This window comes from Euleptes europaea, chromosome 2, assembly GCF_029931775.1.
Source record: "Euleptes europaea isolate rEulEur1 chromosome 2, rEulEur1.hap1, whole genome shotgun sequence".
NCBI classification, from domain to species: domain Eukaryota; kingdom Metazoa; phylum Chordata; class Lepidosauria; order Squamata; family Sphaerodactylidae; genus Euleptes; species Euleptes europaea.
The window spans coordinates 69639681-69651801 of NC_079313.1; the positions used below are offsets into that span (position 1 = coordinate 69639681).

The 12121-nt window shown below is 44.6% G+C and overlaps 1 protein-coding gene across 2 annotated transcripts in view; it reads left to right on the forward strand.

Moving 5' to 3' along the window:
* LOC130472986 (NADH-cytochrome b5 reductase-like) overlaps positions 1 to 12121 on the forward strand; it is a 59994-nt gene that overhangs the window by 30943 nt on the left and 16930 nt on the right. The window lies entirely within an intron of this gene.

Sequence of the window (12121 nt, forward strand, 5' to 3'; positions counted from 1 at the left end):
CCGCAGGGCTAGAGCTTACATTACCTGATCTACAAGTCAGATACAAAGTGCAACATCTTCTAAGAAACATGAGAGCACTACATCAGCCAGCCCACTTTTCATGGGAATTCTAGCATGAGGGTGCCTTTGCATATTCGTGTGGCAGTCTGAGACTGTCCAATTAGGCAGGGGTAACGGATATGAGAATGAGACGCTGGAAGAATGTCGCAGAAGGAATGTCACAAATATTCTCATTTGTTAATTCTATTTTATGGCCCGCCCTGACCTGGATGGGCCAGGCTAGCCTGATCTTGTCAGATCTCAGAAGCTAAGCAGGGTCAGCCCTGGTTAGTATTTGGATGGGAGACCACCAAGGAAGACCAGGATTGCTACACGGAGGAAGGCACTGGCAAACCACCTCTGTTAGTCTCTTGCCTTGAAAACCCCAAAAGGGGTCGCCATAAGTCGGCTGCGACTTGAAGGCACTTTACACACACACATTTTATGGCCCTTCTTTCTCCAAGAAGCTCAGGGCAGCATCTATGGTCCTCTGCTCCTCCGTTTTACCTTCAGAACAACCTTGTGAGAGGCTAGTGTGAGAGAGAGTGACCAGCCCAAGGTCACACATTGTGAGTGGGGATTTGAACCCTGGTCTCACTGTTTCTATGCTAACACACTGACCACTACACCATGTCAATTAGGTTTCACCCCATCAGAGAAAAGCTCTTAATTAGGGTTCAGCTTGATGGGTAATTACTAGGGTTGCCAACCTCCAGGTAGTGGCTGGAGATTTCCTGCTATTACAGCTGATCTCCAGCTGATAGAGATAAGTTCACCTGTAGAAAATGGCAATTAGACTCTATGGCATTGAAGTCCCTCCCCTCCCCAAATCCCACCCTCCTCAGGCTCCACCCCAAAAACCTCCCTCCGATGGAAACCCTTGTTATTACTGATTTCTTGTTGGAAGATACTGGCACCAAAGGTTAACTGACATGAATTAAATGGCTTTTTTGAAGCACTATGCATAAAACACTACAAAAGCACGATAAACTAAAAGTATGATACATGAATAAATGGGGGAAAGCCAAGAAATAAGAATATAAAGAACATATCTATGGGGCAGTAAATAATATGGGATAACAAATGGTGCATGAATGTGTATCAAAGCTTAAATTCCAGGCCTCACCAGAGGGCAGAATGGGCACTGGAGAGAGGAAGAAATGAAAATAGGAGAGAAATCTTAATGCAACAACAGTTCTAGCCCCCTGCCAACTATGTGTGAGATCCATGTAGCTTACTTGCAAGTACCACTGGTTTCTGACACATCAAGAACCTAGGAACTGCTCTTGGCATCTCAGCCAATTGTCGATGCAACATATTCTCTTTTGCAAACTATGGGCTCCTTCAGCTAAGTCCACAGAGCCTCCCAAATCCACTGGAAGAATCACTCAAAATAAAATCAAAAGTCTAGAAGTCCATGTTCTCCCTGATACCACAGTATTCTGCAGCACCATACAGTCAAGGTCGTCTAGAAGGAGGGGTCTTTTGTTGTAAAAATCCATTTGGACAAGACCCTTCTCTGAACCGAAAGAGTCTTCTCCCAGTATTAAGGAGGTACTTTCCAAATATGTGTAACTACTTGCACTTAAAAATGTCCTTCATGAAATGCAAAAAATGGCTTGGTACTCCATCATAGTAATCTCATCAAAAGTCACCATTTCTGATGGGCACTTTTGGGTCTGAAGTCCATTTTGTTCAGGATGTCAGGGAAAACTCAGAGTACCTTAGTATTTTCATGGCAGAAGCCCCCAGGATAAGAAGGCCTCATTGGACTAGCGCTCTCCTTTTTTGCCATCACAAACTACCCACTATTCCCAAGGCCAAAATGCTCGTGTTATTAATGTAAGCTGAGTAGAGCTGAGTAGAGTTGACATTTGAAATGTGCAAAAGTAGCCATCTGTTTGCTTCAATACACATCGAGTTAGCAATTATTATTCAAGCACCTTAAGGACTAAAAACTTATGGTATAATAGGCTTTTGTGAACCAGAACCCACTTTGCTAGATGCGTGAAACATTAACATTCAGTTGACAGAGATACAACAACTACAACACACTACAACAGCCATTAACAGAAAAGGAGCCTCTTGTCACATTGATCCTGTGACATTACTCTCGATATTCACCACACAATCTGGCCGGGTATATTGTGTGTGGGGCTATACCGGTCTCACTTGACTTATGCTGGTTATGTACCGCAATAATAAAGTTCTGATTCTGATTCACCACCCAATACATTTTGCATGGACCAGCCCAGACAATAGTTGGTTGCAATTTTTCCAAGGATAACTGGGAAGCTTGTGGCCAAGTTAGGAATAGACCCCAGATCTCTTTACACATAGTTTGGTGTTTTTAACCACAAGCCTGATTCCCTCAAAAGGGGAAGGGGGGAAAGGCAGTGGGGATTTAGATAGCATGTCATTACTTGAGTTGGAATTTGTCCCGGACACTGTGGTTAACACTTCATCTGATGCTGGAGCATTTTTCTAATTGCTCCTCCGGGCTTTGTAACAACTCCCTGTTTGTTTAACTAAGCAGAGCAGTCAGTCCTTTAATACACTGTGTGGACAAGATGGTGGTAGCTATTCCACATTAGTCTTCATTATGCAGACACCATTGGCTAGGCTGTGAAATGCTGGGAGTTGACCACAGCCTCCTGCAGAAAGCACCTTTTACCCCAATGTTAAGCCTTATGCATTTTACATGAGCACTTAACATCAGAAAACACTAGATGTCACTGAACTGTGCACGTTAATGCCCTGCTTCCTGTGTGTAGGCCCAATAGTTGGCTCAAATGGGTAGAGCTGGGGGTGGGTTAAAGCTCACATTATTGATTCCTGCATCAAGTAACAGATTTCATTTAGGGGCTCATAATGTTAGCAAAGACAGGTTCCAAAGAACCAGAGGAGGCGATAAAGTCTGTGTTCCTTAAGGGATTCTCCTTGGATAAAAGAGTATTTCCAGGCATGCACAGGTTAGACTCAGCAGTTTTAATTAATGTCATGAAAAAGGGAGTAGCCTGACTCTGAATCTTGAGTTATAAGGCCAGTTCAGAGCCTTTCCAGAACATTACTCCTTTGTTACACTGGAAAACACTTGGCAAAAAATAAAATCAAACTCTTAACAAATACAAATGATTGTGTTAAATATGGCTTATATCTTGTATTAGTATCCCATCCTTCCTCCAAATAAGGTTGCCAGGTCCTCCCTGGCCACCAGCAGGGTATGGGGTGGGTATGTTACGGGGAATGCTGGGGTCTCCAACTTTTAATGGGGGAATTAGTCAGTTTGGAGACAAGTTTAGAGCACTAACAAGAGGCTTTAGCGGGGTCTATTCCTGTGTCTACGCAAGGTGAGCAAAACCAGTAAAGAACAAATGGCCCAAGAGACTGAATGCAGTCAAAACAGGATGTACTTTATTTAGGGGGAAAGGGGGTACAAATCATACAGGCACAATTGCACGCAATACTCACACACACACACACAAGAATTCTAAAAGGGATAGCGGTAAAGAGAGTCAATAGCTACCTGTCTTGAGAGGCTCCAAGGAGGGAAGCTGTTGGGGGGGGGGGGCTATTACATGAACCAGCGTGTTATAGCCAGGAAGCCATGCAGAGACAAGGGGTGCTCTTTTTGGATCCAAAGGAGAAGGCACAGACATGTGCCAGGGCTCTTTGCTTTATAGTAAAATTCTGCCCTCCGGGGCAGACTGGCTCACAGGGCATGTGAGCAGTGGGACACAAAGGTAACTTTGCTTTAAAATTGGAGAAAGATTGAGTAATGAAAAGGTGTGGGCCAGGGTGATCAAAATATGAGGGGATTATTGATGACTGTCTATCAATCAGCGATTGTGTTATTGACAGCTGGCAGGAACTGCGAGCAGGGAGGGGAAGGAGAAGATGGGATTAGCCGGCCCGGAGAAGGAATGTAAGGTGTGGAGGGGGAAAACACTATTGTTCTGAGTCTGAAGTCGTCAGGCAGATCTTGATATGCTGGCCATGTCTTTGGTTATGCAAAAGGAGTCCAAGAAGGCAGCTGTTCCAGGGGCGAGTCTCTGGCAGAGAGGCTCAGGAGCAGATTTTGGAGTTCTCTGTTTTGCTCTACATTCAGATCCAAGATGGAATTCAGGTCCCCTTCCCCTCTCTGGGTCCCGGTGCTGTGTGCCATTTGCAGGTCCCTGCTGGCTCTGTACAGCGACGTCCGGTGGGGTGTCTGGGATGCTCCTGTGTCTTGGAGTGTGGTGCTGTCTCTCTCCATGCCTCCTCTGCCATTCAGCAAAACAGTCCCAATGTACAGACACGAGAGTCCAAGGGTGTCCATATTACAGGGGGTATAGAAGGGTATTGTTACAGGTAGGGTAGCCAGATCCAGATTGGGGAACTCCTGCAGGTTTGGGGATGGAGGCTGGGGAGGGGAGGGACCTCAATAGAGTACAATGCCATGGAGTCCACCCTCCAAAGCACCCATTTCTCCAGGGGAACTGATCTCTGTTCTCTGGAGATGAGCTGTAATTCCAGGGGATCCCCACCTGTAGGCTGGCATCCCTAGCTCCAAAGGTGGCATAAATGGCATTATCTTCTTTTGGTCCTCATGATAACCTTACAAGGTTAGTCTGAGACAATGGGCTTTTCTGCATGCTTGACTTACTCCTGATTTTCTTGGCAGACAATGCACAAGCATTGTAATTGGTTTGGGCACAATTCTTATGCACACCTGCCCTCCCTGTGCATTTTTACAGTTGTGGAGTCAGTTTATTTTCTTCTGCACGTGGCTTAAATAATGAGGATCTTCAAGGAAGGGTGCTGCTGTCATCAGTGTGGTCATCAGTGGTCTCACAGCACCCCCCTTTTTAAAAGGCCTTAAATATTAATATATTGATATAGTGTTGTAATGATAGTTGCAGCAGATCCTCTGAATTCCCAGCTTACATTAAAAAAGTAAGCCTGTAGTCCTTTCCGTCATGAAGATATAAGGCAAAAAGGCATATCTCCACAAGGGAAGGAGCTACAGACTTTAAAAAATCAAATCTGGGAAGCTGCATCTTGGTGTTGTAGAGGATGCTGTGAGAAAAGCATATTACACATTCCTTCCCTGGCTCTGGCTACCATCTGTGTTCTAGCTTATCTTAGTGGGCCCTGCCTTGGATGGTGTTCACACAACTGTGCAACTTCTTTACTGCTGTTTAGGCCTGTGCTTGTAGAAACTTTCAGGGTATTTCATAACAGCAGCCTCTAATGATGGTTTGAATACACTGGAATGGAAAGTTAAGGAGAAACTCCAAACACTCTTCATGGCAGAAGCCCGTGGAGATTTCATTTTCCATCTTGATCAGATACTGAAAGGTAAGTACATCACTCATTTTAATCAAATGCTCTCTCTAGTGTAATCCTCTAGCCTCTAACTGGATCTTGTTTGCAGCATTCCTACAGCAGAAAGTGCTATATTGCATCACAGGGTCTTGCATTTTTAAACAAATCTCTGGGTGGCTGGAAGGCTACTCAGACCAGCAGATGTTTGTGCAGAATTTTTATCTTCCAGAACTCTGGCAGGCTGTTTGGCAGCCTGAAACTTTGAAGGTGAATTTCCTCCAGCAATAGGAACTCCTGGGGACTGACAGGAATACTGGTGTCAAGAGGACATACCAATTTATTAGGACTGGCTAAAAATAGGATCCTTTCTCAAATGTCTATAGAAATCCTACTGCAATATTTCCTTGGCTCAGTACTGTGGCATTATTTTCTTCTTTATGGTTCCTTCCTCCCCACCCACGATGGTCCTTTCATGGCCAACAGAGAGCCCAATGATCACATGATTTAAGTCACTTGCAGAAAGGAAGATCAAAACCATCCCACTGTTCCGTGTCTCCAGTTCCATGTCTCCAGAACGGAATATCAAAACCATCCCACCGTTCCATGTCTCAATTCAACCCTCTCATGCCTTGGAGGTTGGCTCCTTTGCTGTATGGCCCTGTTCACTGGAGATATGGAAACATGGGTGCAATTTCTTATATTTCTTTTAATGTCGTGATTTGTTTGTTTATTTAATTATCCCCCATTGCCCTTTTATTAACTTTCTCAGTCTTCCCATACATATGCACTTCCTCACCTTGAGATTGTAGGGTTTTTTAATACTAGATATACATAATTACCCTTGTGTAGCTGTATGCGCACCCAGAACTTTGATGCAAAATGTAAAAATGAAAGGAAGAATCTTCAACAGACGTTTCCAGGGGACTGTGAAGTAGTGAGTTATGGTAGGTCATGGGGGAGAATCTCCTTTCTCTTTGCCTCAAAAGAATTGGTTGAGGAATTTAGGGCATTGCTGTCCGTACCACACTGTCAACAGAGAAGCCATCTTAAAGGAATTTTCAGTTAGTTCCAGCTAAGTTCACTGTTGTCTAATTTTCTGTAGGTGTTAGCCACCACCACCACCACCCCCCCCCCACACACACACACACACTGGTGTGTGGTCAAGGCCTTCGACTCAGTTCTGTTAATTATCTCACAGTTCAGCTGTGAATCTGGTATGGGAGAGGGGACTCACTCTCACCCTGGAAAGCTCCATGGATACTGCCCAGTGATTGGTTGAGGTCAGGAGGTTATGGCCAGTATTTTTCTATAAGTACAATTAGAGAGAAGAATCCTTATCCTTTTACCCTTTCCTCCCAACCCCTTCTTGCAGCCAAGAAGATATTTGTATTATGCTCTGGAACTCTTTGTTCTAAGAACCAACTACGCTGTGTTTAGGACTCCAGTAAGTAAAGCAGCTAGTCACTTTTGTTATTTTTGTGCATTTCACTGCCACTGAACTATATGCCAGGTTTTAAATATCTTTTCTTGGATTTCTTCAGTAAAGCCTTCTTTTGGTTTATGGTGTGTGTTGCTCGGGGAACTGCTGAGACCGAATCCAGGTAAAGGTTGGGTACCTTACTGCACCAAAGCAGGGTCACCCTTGACACACACCCAATCCGAAATATGTGTCAGCAGCACACCCAAAGTGCGTTACCCGAAATTACCCCCCAAATCTATGGTCAGATGTACATTTATACGTGTGGTAGGAGGCATCAGTAGGGTTCCCAGGTCCTTCTTCACCACCAGCAGGAAGTTTTGGGGGCAGAGCCTGAGGAGGGCGGGGTTTGACGAGGAGAGGGACTTCAATGCCATAGAGTCCAATTGCCAAAGTGGCCATTTTCTCCAGGTGAACTGATCTCTATCAGCTGGAGATCAGTTGTAATAGCAGGAGACTGGCAACCCTAAGCACCAATCATATCAAAAACTCATATTCAAGGGTACATTTAATGTCATGTCTATGGTCAATAGATGGGCATGTGCAAAATCAGCTTAAACTTTTTTTGTAAGAATAGGGGGGGAACTCTGATAATGAAGGTGAGAGGGATAATTGAACGGTTAGGATGACAGACATGTCAAAATATTCACTGAACTTCTCTTTGGGAAGTTAAAAAACTCTTTAATAAAGTACTAATTTCCATGCAGATAAATCAGTAACTGGAAACAGGGTAGGATGTAGACTATACCAGCTGTTTGAGCTGGTTCCAGTAAGAGAACTACCCTATAATATGCACATGTTCAAGGAAAGATGGCTCAGTGGCAGTCATAGACTCTTTAGAGTGGTACATGTGAGAGTTTTTCCCAATCACACCCTCTTCCTCTTCTCTTTTCTATACTATTTCTTTCTATGGACAGAATAGAACTAACTTCTATTAATGCTGTTCTGAGGTGTTGGTTGCCCCACCTCCATGTGGGGCCTGGAGATCTCCCAGGCCCCACTAATATCCAGACTACGAAGAACAGTTCCCCTGGATAAAATGGATGCTTTCAAGAATGGACTCAATGGCATCTTACCCATTTGAGGTCCCTCCCCACCCCAAACCCCACTTTCCCCAGGATCTACCCCCAAAATATCCAGGCATTTTCCAACTCAGAGTTGGCAACCCTAGTTGTTTTGTATTGGCAGGTTTACATCATATTATATCTTTACCCTTTATATGTAGCTCTCTCTCTCTTCCATTTCATAGAAGTAAATATTTGTGAATTTTTGGGGTCTTTAAATTTAAGGAGCGCCCGCGATTAGATTGTTGGAGTCGGATCTGGGAAACTCCAGTCTGAATCCCCATTCTGTCCCATAGAAGCTCATTGGCTGACCTTGGGTCAAACACTCTCTTTCAGCTTAACCTATAGAGTTTCCAGGTCACTTAGATTGGTGGGCAATTGCCCGCCAATCCAGTGCCCGGCTTGGAAGTGGGGATCGGGTGTATACGCGGCCGCACCGACGCGATCACATCACTTCCAGTTTACACCCGGGAGGCCCGTTGCGATGCAGCACTTCTGGGTGTAAACCGGAAGTGATGCGTTCGTGTCAGCGTGGCTGCGTGCACGCGATCCCTGCCTCAGCTCTGCCCCAAAAACCTCCCGCCGGAGCCGAGGGGGGACCTGGAAACCCTATTAACCTACCTAAATGCTGCTGTTGTTGTTGTGAGGGTCAACTGGAGGATAGGAGAATGATATCATAAGCTGCTTGGGGTCCCCATTGGGGAGAAAAGAAGGCTACAAATAACTACATAAAATAAAATAAATCCTGCTTCATAAAATGGAGAAGCATTGGGTTCAGGAAGGAATGGGAGGAGGAGGACTACATATTATTATTGTCCTCATTGCTCATAAAATAAATCTGGCCACTTAGTGACCTTAGCATAGGGTATTTCCTGGGAACTGATGACTGATTGGTGTTAATGGCCCTCAGCTGCACCTCAGGCCATCAACTCCTCCCAGATGGTCATTAATCCACATGAAATGTCTCAGGTATCGATCCTCATTGCTTAATTAATAAATGCAATGTGTCTAACGGGCTCAGATTTAGAGATGGACTCTTTCTTTTTCTGCAGCTTTGAAGGTGACATTTTTACCCCCTAGCCTTTCTCTGAGCATTTCCTTTAGACGTCCGTGGTTCATTTTGGTCCTCAGAATTCCTTTGTGTGGAGTTACAGCAGCAGAAAATTTTAGACTCCCTGGGGAAAAGAGCAAGGGACAGCAGGCCATTTGCTTTCTTGTGCATTTCCCTAGCAGATAGGGCGCTTGACGGTCCTGCCCCTTTCCTAGTGGCATGGAGGTTTCAGCAGGTGCTGTTTGTAATGCAGGAGTGAGAAAAGCAATACCTTTAACATTGTCCCTTCCCTACAAGATTCAAAAGATTTGTCTACGTATCATTATGCCCACATATTGGCTCACTCTGTACACCAGACAGTTTCTTCTGAAATGCTCCTAAATGAATTTAAATTGTTAAAAGTTGGGGAGGGGCGTTGGGAATTACACCTAAGTAGTTCTTCAGTAACTACTTTCCCCAATGGTTTAGTCTCTTTAGAACCACGGATGTTAAATATTAATCTTAGTTAAAATGCAGCAGACCTTCCAGCGTGTGGAAATGGGTTGCCGGTTTTCCTCTGGCTGTTTGTTTTGCCTTCACTGTTGACTTAGCCAGTCAGCTCTCCATAAATCCAGACTCGTACTTTTACTTTTTTTACTTTTTTAAAAACAGAAGAGGAAGGAAGGAGAAACAATTCATTCCCCGTAAGCCTGCTACTCAAGCATGACTTCTCTGACTGTTATTAAATCTGCCCAATAATCTTACTACAAAGTCCTGGCCTTCTAAACATATCCTGTATACTATAGCCATAAATTCTTGGTGGTGAGTGGTGAGGGCAGAGGGGTGTGGAATAAATCAGTTAATTGATCCAGCCTATGATATAATAATATTGTGACCAAATTAAGACTTGTGACCAAATTAACTCCTACAATGATTTGTAGCAAAAACATTTTAAAAATAAATTTGGATTCATAAAGTCTATCACCTGGCAATGTAAGAACATTAAATGTATGGTAGTTACAGAACAATCCTGTACAGTTATTCTTAGGGTTGCCAACATCCAGGTCAGGGGTCGGCAAACTCAGTCAAAAGAGCCAAATATCAACAGTACAATAATTGAGATTTCTTTTGAGATCCAAATTTCTTAAACTTAAACTATATAGGTAGGTACACTGTTTATTAACTTAATAAACTTTAATTAAAGTTTTAAGTCTTAATTAAACTATAGGTACACTGAATAAAACTTGATATCATACTTAATAGTGATCTTATTTATTGATAAAAATTAAATTGTAAGTCTCTGCCATTTCCCCCTCCCCGTCCAGAGTCCTCGTCTGGAGGCCTGGTCTACCGCCATAAAAGCCTATTGGTGGACCTGGCCTCCGACTGAGTCCCATTGGGAGGCCAGGTCTACCCATTGGCTTTCTTGGCAGTAGACCTGGCCTCCGGAGGCCCATAGAAGCCAACTGGTAGACCTGGCCTCTGAAGAGGGACTTTTTCCCCTCCTCGGAGTCCAGGTCTACCGCCAAGAAAGCCAGTGGGTAGACATGGCCTCCCAATGGGACTCAGCTGGAGGCCAGGTCTACCAAAGAAAGCCCGCCCCACCCAACAGCTGATAGGCGGGCGGGGGGGGCAGGAACCGCCGAGCCGCCCGCCCAGCAATCGCACGGCTAGAGGGGAGGGGAGGCTTTAGCCTCCCAACCATTGAGGGCAAGGGAAAGGGGGACCTGGCCATTCTCCACGGCGGTGGGGGGGGAGAGACAGTGCGCCCGCTCACCTGCTCTCTCGCGCTCACTCTCTCTCTCTCTCAGGCATGCAGCTCCGCAGCCCGGCTGCCGGCGCGAGCAGGCGCGAGAGCAGGGGCTCCGAAGTTCGGAGAGCCGCACTCAACAGGCCAAAGAACCGCATGCGGCTCAGGAGCCGCAGTTTGCAGACTCCTGATCCAGGTGATGGCTGGAGATCTCCTGCTATTACAACTGATCTCCAGGTGACAGTGATCAGTTCACCTGGAGAAAATGGCTACTTTGGCAGTTGTACTCTATGGCATTGAAGTCCCTCCCCTCCCCAAACCCCACCCTCCTCAGGCTCCTCCCCCAAAATCTCCAGGTATTCCTCAACCTGGAGTTGGCAATCCTAAATATTCCAGTCTGCCTGTTGAAATCAGTGGATTTAGACTGGAGAAACTGCATAGGATTGCAGCATTGGGTTTCTCCCATCCTTCTCTATTCTAATCTGTTTCAGATGTTAAAATCACACTTACTGGGAGCCTACTAGCTGTGCATAACAGGAGCATGTGATATGTGCAGTTGCCATGCTGTGTGAATAGTGGCAGCGCACACATTTACCATATGTGTAGAGCCTCAGTATGCATTGTCCCTGTTCAGATGACATGGCAACCGTTCATTTGGGAGGACTGCAGATAGTGCACACTCCTATTACACATGGTTGGTAGACTCCCAGTACATATGACTGCAATGTCTGAAAAAGTCTTTTCTGTGTTGGGTATGGCGAGCTTTGCTACATGTTAATAATGCTGTTAACCAGTTCAAGGTATGATGTAACCTGCAATATGTTAATTTAGCATTTGGTCATCGAGAGCATCCGTTGACCACACGCATCTGGTCACGTACACAAATAATTTGCATTTAACTGCTTTCCTGTATCCTTTGTTAGAAGTGAAAGCAGTTAGTTCAGTTTGAGTTTTGATTCCAGCCTGCTAGAATGGAGAGGCTATCTTGTCTTTTTAAGAAAGCCTATTCGTGAGTAAGCTGGTGCCTGCCAGAGGCTTCTGGAAAGGATAGGGAACTTAGAATGTAGAAAGGATTTGTTATTTTATTTTCCCAGTGATCCCTTATCCCTGAGTTTAGCAAGTAAACTTTATTTTAATAAGAACAACGACTCTGTCTCTTTTTTGTGTGCGTGTGTGTGACTCACTGCCTTTCAATAAGCCATAACTAAGATCCAGACCTATGTATTGGTAGCAGCTTTTAAATAACAGAACACTCTGAACCTGAAATCTGATGCTTATGAGATTAGAAACATGTAGCGCCAGCCTTGGGTTGCCATTTTTTACAAGTCCTATGACAGCTTCCTTCTATGTAGAAATTAAGCAAGTGGATGTTTTGCTTTAGTTTCAACTGAAAAGCAAACGTTTCAGCTGAATGTCATGCTCACTTTCTATGTGTCAGACTTTTGTTACAAAAC